This window comes from Daphnia pulex, chromosome 6, assembly GCF_021134715.1.
Source record: "Daphnia pulex isolate KAP4 chromosome 6, ASM2113471v1".
Classification (NCBI taxonomy): domain Eukaryota; kingdom Metazoa; phylum Arthropoda; class Branchiopoda; order Diplostraca; family Daphniidae; genus Daphnia; species Daphnia pulex.
Window position 1 is genome coordinate 1,222,226 of NC_060022.1, and position 11,465 is coordinate 1,233,690.

Here is an 11,465-nt window from a genome sequence, read left to right on the forward strand (position 1 = left end):
ATATGGCGACCACGTCGACCACGTTGCGAGATGCCGGCTGCCGGGATTTATTTTTCGCCATTAATAAAATAATAATTACCGCCTACTTCAACAATTGGTGTCGTACGAAAACAGCAGTGCAATGTACACCATAGAGAGTGTGGGTTGTGGTCGTGGAGAAAATCAGTTTCAACTAGTTAAATTAATAAGAATAGTAGAACTTCAGTGAAGGGTGTAGTAAAAGTTGAGTTCAGAATTTAAAATCTTTCAATAATTCTGAATGTGCTAAAAATCGAATTTTTTATTCTTTTTAAGTTCCAGACCTACAACATTTTCTTGTTTTAGTTGCAAGTGGTTGCAATGATGGTGTACCAATGGTGAAGGCAGAATGAGAAACAGGTATTGCTTTCATCTTCTCATGTCTCTTTCACACGCTAAAGTTCTGGATTTTTTGTCAAGCTTACATATGCTCTGAAAGTGAATAACCAATAATGCCTTATTGGCTCTTAACTAGCATCTGATCGTGTGTAATGCTTTTTTACAAATTATGTCATTTTTGAAAGAATAAGGGTAAGAAATATAGGTAAGAATAAGCTAGATGAACATAAAGAGAAGAAAGTAAAATTCAAGTAAAGATATTAAGTAGAACTGTGCTTTATTTGTCCCACCTCCACCAGGTTTTAGGACAAGAAAAATCACAGTGACACAAGAAATAGTCATCCTGTTAGGTTGTGTGTATTTTTTGTTTTTAAATAATGACTGAATATTTTAATGAAATTCCTCATTTATTTTCTCAGACTCTGGAATATTTTGCATTTCAACCGATATTGGTGCAAATACTGATTCTATAAGTCACATCTTTGCAGAAGAAACTGGCAGCCTGGAAGAAATTGGCGGTGGTGATTGGTGTGAATTTAGAAATTGAGGCAGGTGTTTCCCACAATGTACTTGACGAAAGAACTTGAAGGTGCATACAATAAAACTTAGTTTTTGTCATAAAAGATGCTCATAGTTCTTTATATTTTAGGCACTGTAAGCCAATGCTATCTGGAATTTTGCTAGAAATGTCTTTCAGACAGTCATAAACGTTGAGAAAAAAGAAGAACCTGAACTCAAAATAGAACCAGAAGAACCATATAGCATATACTACCGGTTGAACTCTCCAAGACCCACGTGCTCAAAGACTACATGTATTATTATGGCATGCTCTTGTTCATTTACGACTAATGGTTTTGGTGGAGTCATCAAATTGGGCATTGGAAAGCTAGCTGCAAAGATTTGTAAACTAGTACACGAGCAATCCACTTCCGGTCGGTAAGAACCAGGCGTCCTAGAAGAGACACTATAAATGTAAATGTCGTTCAAGTTTTCCATTACCAAACCTTTATCGGCTTCATTATCTCAAAGGACAAAGGCATAGAGGAATAGGAAACATTTTCATTTCTTTCCCAATCCAAAGCTAATGAGCAAATTTTTCTTTCTAACTAATCCGGAAACACAAAATGATGAAATTCGTCTTTACGGTCAACTAGTTCGACCGTATCATGAGTGAACCATCTAGCCTGATGTCATTCAAGATTTCCATCACGGTCCCAAGAATAATTCCCCGGCTTGGATTTTCTCATTGGCCTGACCTCTCTTAAAGAGTCTCTCGTTTTTCCGCACAAACGGCTTTGTGTTGCTACAGAAAGGGTGTTGTTTCTCCGTAATGAAAGTTAAAAGGTAATTCTTGTTTTGGATCCCTTAAGCTTACTGAATCTAAAATATTTGTGTATGAATTTACAGGGAGACTAGCCTATAATTTCCACATCGCCTGAAACTGCTGTCCATTTTGCTAGTCTTCGTTATAGAAGAAATTCTGCCATCTCTTCATCGATGAGAGACTTGCTGTAACGTTTTGTCAGAAACACTACAGTTAAAGTAATAATGAATGCTAGGTTTTAGCGAACTTAAATGCGTTGTTCAAGTTTTGTGAGTAGACCAGTCCTGCAATCAAATACTGAGTTTTGAGACGTGTCAAATAGATGGCGTGTTGATTGTATCAGTAATCGGCTATGGCGGTTTGCTGTCAAAAGTTAAGCTTTCTTTTCTTCGAAAATTAATAATGAATTCATAGGTAAATTCGAATTTTTCGTCCGTAACTTGTCGGTGATGTGTTCTATTCCGTGTATATGTTAAACTCTAATGTTTCTCATCAACTTACAGTAGGAAACGTGTAAGGGTCGTGCAGCCTATTGTCAAAGTTCTATTTTGTTCAAAATAATTGTATTCTACTGAATGTGCCATCGAAATTATGCAGGTATCAACCAATTACACTAGTTTTATTACAGTATTGCTGAAACATATATTCTTCTCGTCTTTTTTATGAGGTGTCATCATAATTATCTGCTGTTTGTATTGGACTTGCTAGATCAACAACCTCAGCATAGACCAATCTCTCATTCCATCATTCTAGATAAACTTGGATAACTGATGGGTGGTTTCATGTGTAAGTTCACTTATCATGTCCCTGAACTTTTTTGTTGCAGTTCAATATGTATTTAAATTATTGATCTGCACTTATGTTTATCTAATAACGTTTAAGAGAGGATTTCGAGTGTATAGTGTATACTGATAAGTGTGTGTTTGTGTCTGTTTAATTATTCTTTTAGATCATAGATGACAAGCACATTGATGACACAAATTATAAACAAGTTGACTTATATATTTTTTTTTTTAATTTTATTTACAGGTTCTAAATTAGAGGTTTCTAAATTGGCATGACCAACTTTATGAGAAGTCATGTCCTTTCAAGAAAAGGACAAGGACTATACAGTCCTTCCTTGTTTGCTAACCTGTTGGCTGCAACCCTTGAATCTCCCTTATTTACTTCCTTACACGGGCCCTCATGATTTGAGGTAATACTTACTGTCGCTACAATCTTGTTTGAATATTATTTTCATCTAAATAAATGTTCATTCTCCTTACAGAATAATCCTTCACTACTGATCATGGACTTCATCCATTGGTGAAAACGGACGAGAGAATGCTGTAATCCAAGACTGATAAATTGTGTAGTTAGATTCAATTACAAGTGCATATCTGGGCTCCCTTCTTTTCTGTGGCCCCGTTTCCCTAACTAACCACTAACCAACGCCCGCCGGTGGTCACTCACCCGCTGTGAAACCAGGAGGAGGGGAGGGCTCTGGTCGAACGGGGACTTGGAAGGCGCATGATCCGATGAAAACTTTTGGAGGGTCATGAGTCTAACCCGGAAGCCTAGTATGACTACATCTCCCCGGAAAAACTTGCCTCGTACTTCTCTCTTCTTCTCGGTCCAGATAAATATCTCTGGGGGCCGTAGACATATCCTATAACAGCATGTGCGAGTTAAACAATGCAACCCACTACCCAATGAAACAAAAAGCCATGGTTTATTATTTGCGCAAATCTCCGTCAGTCAAGTTACAAATTTTTCTAATTCAACAACTCGCGTAGAATTTTGCATCTAGTCTATTAGTGCAAATCGCGATTCCATGTGTTTGGTAGTTAAGAAAATGGTTGTTTAAAAAACAAACAATGGGGTGTTCTGAATAGCCAAAAAAACTCACCATTGTATGTTTTTTAAACAACCATCTTCATACCAAACACATAGGATCGCTATTTGCACCAGTAGACTAGATGCAAAATTCGACAGAAGTTGATGAGTTTGAAAAACTTGTAACTTGACTGACCCAGATTTCCGCAAAACTAAACCATCGCTTTTTGTCTCATTGCCGCAGCGGTGGTGGCGGGTTGCGTTTAACTCGTACAGAAGAAAAACGTGTTGTACCGGACGCTCTGTTTATTGAATTTTTTTAACATTTTAAAAAGAAAATAAAACAAATTGGTTCATATAACATAATTATTTTTATTTATTACAGATATTACATGGATAAGGTTTAGCATTGGTTTTTAGGGTTGAGGGTATAAATTTAGGGGTTAGTAGGTGTATGTTTTCGGGGTTTGAAGGATTGGAAGGTATATGTTTGTGGGGTTTGGAGATTAATTGGTAGGGCAATATTTGTAGGGTTATAGATTAACTGAATTTTTATCCAAACTTGAAATATCCTCCCTACCTCCTCCACTTTCCTTTCGCAATCCCGGAAACATGTTTATTATTTGTTGACATACACATCCCATATTTGTTTTTGTTGCTTCTGAACTTATAAACGGTAAACTGCAATAGTCACGATGACAATTTAACAAAATATGATGCAACTTCGGTAACACAACATCAGCACCAGGGAACGGCCAATTGAACTTGATGTAGAAAGATCTTTCACCAACATAGGCTGCAACAACGTGCCACATCGGACAGCAACTACGCGAACATACACGATAAACCTATAACCGAAATTAAAAGAATCAATCTTCAGCATCATGGAAATTCTGTCTGAAAGGACGAATTAATGACACTTTGTGGTTTTAGATAAACCAAATATTCTGAAAACAAATATTCTGAAAACAATATCTTATAGCTATTGTTGGAACAAACAAAAATGTGTGATTTAGACTGCAACAAAGAAGAAAGTGAAGCTAAGACTGTAACTGGATGTTAATCCTGCTTTTAAAAAAATCAATTACTATCAAGCAGTGAATTCTCATGTGACGATTAAAAAAAATTACACAACTATAGCTAAACTATGAAATCTCTCAGTATCAGTTAGCAAGCTTTTTGAATGAGACAGACAATTAGAAAGTTGATTGAAATTTAATTACTTCAGTTGTTTGTGTTTCTTCATTTGACGAAAACACAGCAGTAGGAACACCCTTTACCAGCTGGCTGCATCAAATCCATGTGTACATTGGGTAGCAACAAAGAAGCTTAGACTTTACCAAACTGTTTATCACAAAAAAAAACCAATACTATCAAGGAAACAGCGTCTCAAATGACAAAAACAAAAATGGCAGAAATTAAAGTAAACTGCACAATCCTTCAGAAAATGTTGCCAAAGGAACAGCTAGAAAGCTTTTCCAAGGTAGACAAATAAAGTTCTACAGCTAGGCAAGTTAAGAAATAGTCACCGACTAACTAAGTCTCACATTAGAAAGTTGAACATATTTACCTGATTTGTTCTTAAGTGTTTCTTACAAAACGTACAGCCAGTACAGGAAAAAGAGATGACATCTTGGCAAAATGTACAGATGCTCAGGTTCTGCTCAGGCCACATGATCAGCTGAAATTTCCAAGTAGAAATTATTGGCTAGGTTATCACGCAACCATCTAAATTCACACAAAAAATAATTAAGATTCAGTAACATCTAACAATCCAAACGGGAAATACCATTTTTATGAAGAAAAATGTGAGGAAGGAAAATACGCCGTACGGATTGTCTAACGATACGCCATACGCTTTCAATCAGTGCTCGAAAACAAATGGCGGCGGTCTTGCGTAACGAAGACTTAGATCCATATCAGTAGTTGTAAATGTGAATCATAGATGGCGACGAAACTTGTATTTTAGTCTGCTAAAAAAGAGGAAAAAAAAAAAAGTCGAATAAAATGTCTGCAATTGTCAACCTACGTGTTTTCCGTAATTTTCAGCAGTTTGTGCCAATTAATAGACCCATTTCTAATTATCCCACATCATTTCGCAAAAATGAAGAAATTCAAAAAGTGGATGGTAACTTTCATCTGTTCAAACTTAGTATCATAAGATTATTTACACGTGAATGGCATGTGCTGTAACCGTTCGCTGGATCTGTGCCCCAACAAGTCGTTAAATATGAGATCATACGGTCGCAAAGTATACAATAGAGCAGCAGTTCATCCTCCACGTTCCAACAAAATGCCAACTGATCAAGACTGGTCCTCAGTTTGGCCAGTTGCAAGATCTTTCCATCCAGCTAGTGTCCCGCTGCCCTTGCATCAGGGCTGGGTTGTCCTTGGTGCAACACCACCCGGCAAATTTGCCAATGCAGAGTTGATGAAGATCCCCAACTTTCTTCACTTGACACCACCCGCTATTGAGAGACAATGCCAAGCATTGAAAAGTGAGAACCCTGCAGTGTAATAGATATTTTATTAACAATTTAACCATTATTTGTTTGTAGAATTCTCAATTCTGCACAGAGTGCCGTAAGAGTTGGATCTCAACAAAAAGGTTGAAAATCATTTACCCATTACAATCACAACTAGTGATTACCTCAATTCTTTCCCCTCATTGAGTGATGCCCGAGCCAGAATTGTAACACTCCAGGTCTGAAAAAAAGAAAAAAAACTGCATTTGATATCCTGTTATAAGTAACTCTTTTCTTCCCTAATGTAGGTGAAATTGAGCTCTTTGAATTGGACAGCCATGCCAAGGATAAATTCTTCTTTTTCCTGTACCGGCTTTACGTTTTGTAAGAAACCCTTCAGAACTATTCAGGTAAATATGTTCAACTTTCTAACTGTGAGACTACAGACTTAGTTAGTCGGTGACTATCTCTTAACTTATTTGTTGTAGAATTTTCAGTTGTCTACCTTGTAAATGCTTGCTAGCTTTAGGTTCTTTTGCAACTTTTATTCTGAAGAATTGTGTTTGCATAGTTTACTTTAACTTATGTATTTTCTGTTTTTGTAATTTAAGACATTGTTTTCTTGATAGTTGATAGTAATTGAGTTTTTTTTTTATAAATTGGATTACTAGTCTGGTAAAAGTATGAGCTTCTTTGTTGCCGCCCAACGTACACATGGATTTGATGCAGCCAGCTGAGGGCTTTAACTCTTGTAAATAACATAAAGTGACATTTATTCATCTTGATTAATTCATTTCATTTTGTTTATAGGTTTAGTGTTTTATGTTCGCGTAGTTGCTGTCCGATGTGGCACGTTGTTGAAGCCTATGCTGGTAAAAGATCTTTCTACATCAAGTTCAATTGGCCGTTCCTTGGTGCTGGTGTCGTGTTACCGAAGTTGCATCATTATCTTGTTAAATTGTCATCGTGACTATTGCAGTTTACCGTTTATAAGTGAAGAAGCAACAGAAACAAATACGGGATGTTTATGTCAAACAAATAATATACATGTTTTTTGGGGGAAAGTGGTGGATGTTGGAGGGAGGATATTTCAAGTTTGGATAAAAATTCAGTTAATCTATAACCCTACAAATGTTGCCCTACCAATTAATCTCCAAACCCCACAAACATATACCTTCCAATCCTTCAAACCCCGGAAACATCCACCTACCAACCCTTAAATCTACACCCTTAACCCTAAAAACCAATGCTAAACCTTATCCATGTAATATCTGTAATAAATAAAATAAAACATTATATGAACTAATTTATTTTTTATTTTTAAAATGTTAAAAAAAATCAATAAACAGAGCGTCCGGTTCAAGACGGTTTACTACTGCACGAGTTTAAACGCAACCCGCCACCACCGCTGCGGCAATGAGACAAAAAGCGATGGTTTAGTTTTGCGGAAATCTGGGTCAGTCAAGTTACAAATTTTTCAAACTCAACAACTTCTGTCGAATTTTGCATCTAATTTACTGGTGCAAATAGCGATCCTATGTGATTGGTAGTTAAGAAGATGGTTGTTTAAAAAACAAACAATGGTGAGTTTTTTTGGCTACACAGAACATCCCATTGTTTGTTTTTTAAACAACCATTTTCTTAACTACCAAACACATGGAATCGCGATTTGCACTAATAGACTAGATGCAAAATTCTACGCGAGTTGTTGAATTAGAAAAATTTGTAACTTGACTGACGGAGATTTGCGCAAATAATAAACCATGGCTTTTTGTTTCATTGGGTAGTGGGTTGCTTTGTTTAACTCGCACATGCTGTTATAGGACATGTCTACGGCCCCCAGAGATATTTATCTGGACCGAGAAGAAGAGAGAAGTATGAGGCAAGTTTTACTGGGGAGATGTAGTCATACTAGGCTTCCGGGTTAGACTCATGACCCTCCAAAAGTTTTCATCGGATCATGCGCCTTCCAAGTCCCCGTTCGACCAGAGCCCTCCCCTCCTCCTGGTTTCACAGCGGGTGAGTGACCACCGGCGGGCGTTGGTTAGTGGTTAGTTAGGGAAACGGGGCCACAGAAAAGAAGGGAGCCCAGATATACACTTGTAATTGAATCTAACTACACAATTTATCAGTCTTGGATTACAGCATTCTCTCGTCCGTTTTCACCAATGGATGAAGTCCATGATCAGTAGTGAAGGATTATTCTGTAAGGAGAATGAACATTTATTTAGATGAAAATAATATTCAAACAAGATTGTAGCGACAGTAAGTATTACCTCAAATCATGAGGGCCCGTGTAAGGAAGTAAATAAGGGAGATTCAAGGGTTGCAGCCAACAGGTTAGCAAACAAGGAAGGACTGTATAGTCCTTGTCCTTTTCTTGAAAGGACATGACTTCTCATAAAGTTGGTCATGCCAATTTAGAAACCTCTAATTTAGAACCTGTAAATAAAATTAAAAAAAAAAATATATAAGTCAACTTGTTTATAATTTGTGTCATCAATGTGCTTGTCATCTATGATCTAAAAGAATAATTAAACAGACACAAACACACACTTATCAGTATACACTCGAAATCCTCTCTTAAACGTTATTAGATAAACATAAGTGCAGATCAATAATTTAAATACATATTGAACTGCAACAAAAAAGTTCAGGGACATGATAAGTGAACTTACACATGAAACCACCCATCAGTTATCCAAGTTTATCTAGAATGATGGAATGAGAGATTGGTCTATGCTGAGGTTGTTGATCTAGCAAGTCCAATACAAACAGCAGATAATTATGATGACACCTCATAAAAAAGACGAGAAGAATATATGTTTCAGCAATACTGTAATAAAACTAGTGTAATTGGTTGATACCTGCATAATTTCGATGGCACATTCAGTAGAATACAATTATTTTGAACAAAATAGAACTTTGACAATAGGCTGCACGACCCTTACACGTTTCCTACTGTAAGTTGATGAGAAACATTAGAGTTTAACATATACACGGAATAGAACACATCACCGACAAGTTACGGACGAAAAATTCGAATTTACCTATGAATTCATTATTAATTTTCGAAGAAAAGAAAGCTTAACTTTTGACAGCAAACCGCCATAGCCGATTACTGATACAATCAACACGCCATCTATTTGACACGTCTCAAAACTCAGTATTTGATTGCAGGACTGGTCTACTCACAAAACTTGAACAACGCATTTAAGTTCGCTAAAACCTAGCATTCATTATTACTTTAACTGTAGTGTTTCTGACAAAACGTTACAGCAAGTCTCTCATCGATGAAGAGATGGCAGAATTTCTTCTATAACGAAGACTAGCAAAATGGACAGCAGTTTCAGGCGATGTGGAAATTATAGGCTAGTCTCCCTGTAAATTCATACACAAATATTTTAGATTCAGTAAGCTTAAGGGATCCAAAACAAGAATTACCTTTTAACTTTCATTACGGAGAAACAACACCCTTTCTGTAGCAACACAAAGCCGTTTGTGCGGAAAAACGAGAGACTCTTTAAGAGAGGTCAGGCCAATGAGAAAATCCAAGCCGGGGAATTATTCTTGGGACCGTGATGGAAATCTTGAATGACATCAGGCTAGATGGTTCACTCATGATACGGTCGAACTAGTTGACCGTAAAGACGAATTTCATCATTTTGTGTTTCCGGATTAGTTAGAAAGAAAAATTTGCTCATTAGCTTTGGATTGGGAAAGAAATGAAAATGTTTCCTATTCCTCTATGCCTTTGTCCTTTGAGATAATGAAGCCGATAAAGGTTTGGTAATGGAAAACTTGAACGACATTTACATTTATAGTGTCTCTTCTAGGACGCCTGGTTCTTACCGACCGGAAGTGGATTGCTCGTGTACTAGTTTACAAATCTTTGCAGCTAGCTTTCCAATGCCCAATTTGATGACTCCACCAAAACCATTAGTCGTAAATGAACAAGAGCATGCCATAATAATACATGTAGTCTTTGAGCACGTGGGTCTTGGAGAGTTAAACCGGTAGTATATGCTATATGGTTCTTCTGGTTCTATTTTGAGTTCAGGTTCTTCTTTTTTCTCAACGTTTATGACTGTCTGAAAGACATTTCTAGCAAAATTCCAGATAGCATTGGCTTACAGTGCCTAAAATATAAAGAACTATGAGCATCTTTTATGACAAAAACTAAGTTTTATTGTATGCACCTTCAAGTTCTTTCGTCAAGTACATTGTGGGAAACACCTGCCTCAATTTCTAAATTCACACCAATCACCACCGCCAATTTCTTCCAGGCTGCCAGTTTCTTCTGCAAAGATGTGACTTATAGAATCAGTATTTGCACCAATATCGGTTGAAATGCAAATATTCCAGAGTCTGAGAAAATAAATGAGGAATTTCATTAAAATATTCAGTCATTATTTAAAAACAAAAAATACACACAACCTAACAGGATGACTATTTCTTGTGTCACTGTGATTTTTCTTGTCCTAAAACCTGGTGGAGGTGGGACAAATAAAGCACAGTTCTACTTAATATCTTTACTTGAATTTTACTTTCTTCTCTTTATGTTCATCTAGCTTATTCTTACCTATATTTCTTACTCTTATTCTTTCAAAAATGACATAATTTGTAAAAAAGCATTACACACGATCAGATGCTAGTTAAGAGCCAATAAGGCATTATTGGTTATTCAATTTCAGAGCATATGTAAGCTTGACAAAAAATCCAGAACTTTAGCGTGTGAAAGAGACATGAGAAGATGAAAGCAATACCTGTTTCTCATTCTGCCTTCACCATTGGTACACCATCATTGCAACCACTTGCAACTAAAACAAGAAAATGTTGTAGGTCTGGAACTTAAAAAGAATAAAAAATTCGATTTTTAGCACATTCAGAATTATTGAAAGATTTTAAATTCTGAACTCAACTTTTACTACACCCTTCACTGAAGTTCTACTATTCTTATTAATTTAACTAGTTGAAACTGATTTTCTCCACGACCACAACCCACACTCTCTATGGTACATTGCACTGCTGTTTTCGTACGACACCAATTGTTGAAGTAGGCGGTAATTATTATTTTATTAATGGCGAAAAATAAATCCCGGCAGCCGGCATCTCGCAACGTGGTCGACGTCGTCGCCATATTTTTTTAATGTGGTTAAAGAAAGAAACATCAGACAACCACCCCATGCAACAACTTCCATGACTGCCGCGAGATGGCCAGATGGGCATAGCTCGACGACTTCGCCATCTAGAGTGGGGCGTTTGAGAAAAAGTTTGCCAACGGTTTAACGGACTAAAATAAAAATAAAAAAAATTAAATAATGATTAATTTCTGTAATAAAACCTATAGTAAACGAAATTTTATTCCTACCTTTTTAGTGCAGTGCAGTGCTTTTAATGCATTTATCTACAAGCCCTTTTTAATGTACAGTTTCCGTGCAGGATACTGTACGCATTACTTAGTTTTATAAGCCATTCGTTACAACTACCGCTTTATTTTATAT

The 11,465-nt window shown here is 36.6% G+C and overlaps 3 long non-coding RNA genes and 1 pseudogene across 7 annotated transcripts; 2 read left to right on the forward strand and 2 right to left on the reverse strand.

Annotated features, from left to right (window-relative positions):
- The first annotated feature begins 776 nt into the window (after positions 1-776).
- On the forward strand, positions 777-2,904 carry LOC124196493. Of its 2 annotated transcripts, XR_006875733.1 has the most exons (7): positions 785-946; positions 1,007-1,329; positions 1,387-1,701; positions 1,765-2,095; positions 2,185-2,278; positions 2,349-2,467; positions 2,711-2,904. It is a non-coding gene; the product is annotated as an uncharacterized LOC124196493 (long non-coding RNA). The 2 variants fall into 2 exon arrangements; XR_006875734.1 differs by having other exon boundaries at positions 777-946; positions 1,007-1,701.
- Positions 2,905-4,282: 1,378 nt separating this feature from the next.
- LOC124196494 lies at positions 4,283-5,686 on the reverse strand. 2 transcript variants are annotated; one of them, XR_006875736.1, is made up of 5 exons: positions 5,668-5,686; positions 5,286-5,469; positions 5,067-5,224; positions 4,720-4,840; positions 4,283-4,344 (listed from the first exon to the last, which is right to left on the reverse strand). It is a non-coding gene; the product is annotated as an uncharacterized LOC124196494 (long non-coding RNA). The 2 variants fall into 2 exon arrangements; XR_006875735.1 differs by lacking the exon at positions 5,668-5,686 and having other exon boundaries at positions 5,067-5,177; positions 5,286-5,478.
- A 4-nt stretch (positions 5,687-5,690) lies between these two features.
- Positions 5,691-6,349, forward strand: LOC124196134 (annotated as a pseudogene).
- Positions 6,350-8,210: 1,861 nt separating this feature from the next.
- Positions 8,211-11,115, reverse strand: LOC124196492. Of its 3 annotated transcripts, none has more exons than XR_006875732.1 (9): positions 10,728-11,115; positions 10,544-10,667; positions 10,399-10,449; positions 10,161-10,329; positions 9,406-10,100; positions 9,012-9,342; positions 8,829-8,922; positions 8,640-8,758; positions 8,211-8,403 (listed from the first exon to the last, which is right to left on the reverse strand). It is a non-coding gene; the product is annotated as an uncharacterized LOC124196492 (long non-coding RNA). The 3 variants fall into 3 exon arrangements; XR_006875731.1 differs by lacking the exon at positions 10,544-10,667 and having other exon boundaries at positions 8,212-8,403; positions 10,728-10,811; positions 10,884-11,114; XR_006875730.1 differs by lacking the exons at positions 8,211-8,403; positions 8,640-8,758; positions 10,544-10,667 and having other exon boundaries at positions 8,783-8,922; positions 10,728-11,113.
- Positions 11,116-11,465: the final 350 nt, after the last annotated feature.